At 40.4% G+C, this 5,125-nt stretch overlaps 1 pseudogene; it reads right to left on the bottom strand.

Moving 5' to 3' along the window:
- Positions 1–2,164: 2,164 nt before the first annotated feature.
- Positions 2,165–4,484, bottom strand: LOC105050111 (G-type lectin S-receptor-like serine/threonine-protein kinase At2g19130; annotated as a pseudogene).
- Positions 4,485–5,125: the final 641 nt, after the last annotated feature.

Raw genomic sequence — 5,125 nt, 5'->3', positions numbered from 1 at the left:
GGCAAACCCTCCTACTATCATCGGTGGAAATTCTATTTGTAAGAGTATTTAGATCTTAGTTTGAACCTCTATGATCTTGGTCTGGATAAGACATATCGAGACCTGATATCAAAGATGTCTCATCCTCTCATCATGGTTTGTCTAAAATTTTCCTGTAGATTAGATCGAGGGGGCCAAAACAGTTCAACTTTTTCATTTTCTTAAACTTTACAAGTTACATGCTTGGACCTACCAAAACAATATATGCCAACCATATCGACATTGATAGATCTTAGCAATTAGCTGAAAACTCATTTTTAGTCTTGAAAATTGAAAATATAAATAAGAAAAATGCACTGCAGCCAATTCATTGATTATCTGTTGATAGCGGATTAATCCAAATCTGATAATCTGATAAACCGAACTGAGCCAAACCAATTATTTCAGATTGGTTTAAATTGATTTTTTCATAAGGTTAGTTTAGTTTCATTTCAGTTTTATAAAATTGATTCAAGTCGATTTGATTTGAAAATTTATCTTAAACTGGCCCAAACTGAGATCGTGTACAATCCTAGTTCAACATGTGGCACAAAATAGGAAAGAACAATCCTTACCCTCAACCAAAAATAGGTGCCTAGTTTCATTTCTAATGACATACCTAGTCGCAGCTTGGTCCCCACAAATAGAAACATCAAATTAGATTTTAATACACCAAGGGTAGAAGTTATCTAGCACACAAACAATGTAGAGGTATGAGTAAATGATAAAGAATACCCTAGGATCTTGATTATGTATAAAGTCCAACCTAAGACTTCTGAAAGCAAGGTCAGAGAGAAGGCCAAAAGCCTATCTAACCAACTGCTGAGGAGAAGGAAAGGTCTACTGCTGAACTCTAGCTTTCCTACCTTTCTAGAGAAACTAAGTGGTGCAGACAATAATTGCTACTCTCTACCAAGGCATCAAAGAAACCATGCAATGTCGGCAAGAACAATAAAGTTGATTTTTAAGCTTTTTTTTTGTATGCTAGTAATTCAATTGGTGTGCAAGAAGAGAGTCAATTTCAATTACATTTTGAGAGAGATAAATGATTGGAGATTGGAGATAGAAAATGATTCACAACCTAAGTAATTTATAATCATACAAAATATCTTAGTTGCAGCATATACCATATTGCTGAAGTACTTTTTTTAATGAGAATATTGATGAATATTTGATTTCAAGAGTTTAAATAGTTAGTTTTTACTCAAAAAAAGTTTAATTTATTCTACTAGTAAATAGGTTGATATTAATATATCAAGTTTAACGACTATGAGCGGAAAAAAAAGAAGAGAAAAAATAGGTTTTAGTCCCAATGCTTCCTCTCCGTCCATATTATAAAAATGGTCCATGCCCCTCTTAAATAAAAACATATGTACTTCTCCAGTTCAAAGTCAATAATAAAACATTCAAATCAATGTTCCATACCATTAATTATGATTTATGTTATAAAAAATATATAGAAATTAAATATTATATATTTTAGTGATCTCTACTCTATACATCAATATGAATATAAAAGTGGATGATTTTCATTATCCTAATATATTAAAATACATGATAAACCATTTGCATCAGGAATCCATCCTATTTATCATGACCTGCACAACTAGAGCATGCATGGATGGAGAATCCATAGATTCTGATTCTTAAAACATGGTAACTTCGATCAATGGAATGTAAGAGATGATGCACAACAATTATGAAATGATTTCTCAAAAGAGTTTGTGCATGCCATCATGCAAATTCCACCTTCCATAAATCAGCTAAGACTAATGCCAAATAGGACCGCCTACAGCAATCAAAACCAGAGAATATATGCCAAGCTACGGTATTTTAAAATGAGCAATACTCTAACTTACATTATCTAGAAAATACAAAGATTTAAGTTATTCTTCACTCAATTACATGAGGACATGAAGGGTGTGGAACTTTGCATCGGAGTGCATAATAATTTGGCCATGATTAGTATAGTAATGAGTTCGGGTGTGGTGCATATCATACCATCCATCACGTGATAGACAGTCGTATGTGGATGTACGTTCATTGCTTGCGGCCGTGCATGGCCGTCTATCATGCGATAGATAGTAAGTATGATGTACTGCACAGTATGATGCATAGTGGAGAATCCATACGGTATAATTGCTAAAAAAATTCAACACGCCATGGACTTGGCATGAAGGTACTACTTTGCCATGCTACCGGAAAGATACAAAGCGGGCTCACTCAAAATGTTATGTGGACGCTTGAAATTAAAGCCTTGGGCATCTTCATACATTAGAACTCCTTGATGCTGCGCTTTTAACTTGAGAAACGGTAGAGGTGGTGATCGGCATGTCTGAGGAGAAATTTATGTTCTCCAGGCCTTCCACAAGAATTTGAAGTGATCTTGGAATAGGAGGCATGCTAATTTCGTGAAAGCCCTCTAAAATTTGAACAACATGTCCCATCGTTGGCCTGGAACTTTCATCATCCTGAACGCACCAACAAGCAATTTTACAAGCTCTTTCGAGCTCTTCAATATTTACATCATCCCCAAGTCTATGATCCACCAAGCTTTGGACATCCCCTTGCCTGATTCTGTTCGCAGCTAATGTAGGAAAATATGTAGCTTTCCCTTCCTCTGTCTGCTCCAAGTTTCTCCTGCCAGATATAATTTCGAAAAGCATCATCCCGTAGCTGTAGACATCAGCTTTAGCAGTGATGGCTACGCCAGTTATCCATTCAGGTGCAAGATAGCCTATTGTTCCTCTCGTCGTAGTCAGTACTCGGCTGAAGTCCCGGCCTAAAAGCTTGGCCAGACCGAAGTCTGCTACTTTTGGAACAAAGGCTGCATCGAGTAGTATGTTCTCTGGCTTTATATCACAGTGTATGATGCAGTCCCTGCACTTCTCGTGGAGATAAGCTAATCCTCTAGCAATTCCAAGAGCAATTTGGTACCTTTTATTCCAGTCGAAGACCATCGAATTGTTGTAGAAGAGCTGAGCATCCAGAGAACCCTTTGGCATGAACTCATAAACCAGCAACCTTCTGGTGCCTTCGGAGCAAAACCCAAGAAGCCGAACCAGGTTGATATGCTGCACCGTTCCAATCGTGCAGACCTCGGCCCGGAACTGCTTCTCTCCGTGCAGGCAAAGGCCTTCAAGCTTCTTTACAGCTATGGCGGTCGAATCCGGCAAGAACCCCTTGAACACCAAACCAAAACCGCCTCCTCCCAATTTCTCTGAGAAGTTCTTCGTGAAATGCTGCAAGTCACTGTATCTGAATGGCACCAGAGCTCTCCCCACTTCTTGCACAGCATGAATCATCTGCCTCTTCCGGCGCATCCAGTTCAGCACCCATATGATAACCACGCAAACTACCAAGCCCGCAACAGCACCAGCGATGGCCCCGGCGACCGTTCGCTTCTTGCTCGTGGAATCCGGCAGCTCCGAAGCTGCCAGCCGAAGGTAAAGGGTTCCTGCATCCGATTTGTTGTGTTGCTCCTGTAGATTGATCAAATCCCCGTACCACACGGAACATCCAGCACCAAATGAGTATGCAGTGCAAGAGCAATTGTTCAAACAGGTTGATGCACAATCTTCAGCACTTGCAACATCTGGCTGATTCTGAGGATTTAGTGAAGGGGTAGATGTAACTCCCCGTCATCTCCGGCAACCCACTAAAGATTTGTCCATTCCAAGTCCCACTAGACCAGTACGTGACAGACTTATTCCATTGAATGAAGTACTGGCTGGTTCCATTGGGGTCGAGCACAAGGGAGAAGATCCCAGGAGCTGGATCAACTGAGCTCTTCCAGGAGATGAGGCGCTGGTTCTTTTTGGTCACCTTGTTCAGGCCGAGCTTGCCTCCGGGAAGCCACGTATCCGTGGGGTGGTCGATGCTCTGCCACAAGATCTTGGAGGAGTTGGATTCATCTGTAAGCGCAAGGTTACCAGAGTCCTGGAGAACCGCTACAGTGTAGCTGGGAGAGATGTCGGCATTGGTGGACCAGATCTGGGCTTTGGACTCGTTGAGGAAGACCAAGTTTCCATCGTCAGAGAGCTTGAGCTCGGATTTGGTGTGGTCTGAGACAGGGGTTTCTCTGTTGGCTACCCAGACGGGGGTTTGCTTTGAGACTTTTTTGTACCAGATGCCTATGTAATATTTTTTGGAGGAGTTGGCTGGAGAGAAGAAGCCCAGAACAAAGTTGCCTCCTTTGGAGGTTAGCTGCCGGTCTCCAGAGATGGAGGAGTTGGCAGAGATGGTGTCAGATGAGAAGGAGAGAGGGGTTTGGAGAGCTAAGAAGAGGATGAACAGGAAAAGAGAGAAGGAAGGGGGACGAAAAGGGGACCGGGTTTTGTGAAGAGCCATGGTTGCAGCGCTATGAGATGGAGAACGGGCATATATAGAACTCATGGGGCGGGGGGAGGAAGTAGCAATAGTTTCGAAAAATATTTTTGTTTTTTGTTTTTAACTTGACAAATGACTTCATTGAGGTCGTCCCTCCGTCCATCTAGACTTTGACCGAATCATGTGCCAAATTACTAAAATGTCCCCCCCCCTTTTTTTTTTTTGGTTTGTTGCGTTTTGACGAGAATACAAACTTGACTAAGTTGCGGGAGTTCGGAAATTACGGTATCTCTGATAGGAGAATACACACCGTGTTTTATTTCTCGAATAAAAAAATATAAAAAATGTCTACCAAGTGAACTGGTGCAAGAGTTCAGGCGCAATATCTACGACGCCTCGGTGAGAGTTGGTTTTTGAGGATTTCAAAAATTCTGTGCTGATGCAGAATGTAAATTAATGATTTCAAATCCATTATCCGAGAGATCATAATTAGAAGTTCTTTTGATCTGGAGCATGCTAAATGCAGGAATATTAACATGGTAAAATTATGAGCGAAATTTATTACTTAACGGTTAACAACACGCAAAAAAAAAAAAAGCGTCGCTTGAGATGTTTCGAAAATGCAAACATCATGCAAGTATATCCTAACAAGTCGAATAATCTGTTATCAATTAGTTCTTTCTATTTGTTACTACCAAAAAATAAAAAAATCAATTCTTCCTATTTATAAGCATTTTATGAATTAACTTGAGAGGCTTTCCTCCAGGAAGTAAATACC

The sequence above is a fragment of the Elaeis guineensis genome, chromosome 2 (assembly GCF_000442705.2).
Source record: "Elaeis guineensis isolate ETL-2024a chromosome 2, EG11, whole genome shotgun sequence".
Classification (NCBI taxonomy): domain Eukaryota; kingdom Viridiplantae; phylum Streptophyta; class Magnoliopsida; order Arecales; family Arecaceae; genus Elaeis; species Elaeis guineensis.
The sequence above is the reverse complement of the archived record's forward strand: the minus strand, read 5'-3'. Positions and strand labels throughout refer to the sequence as shown.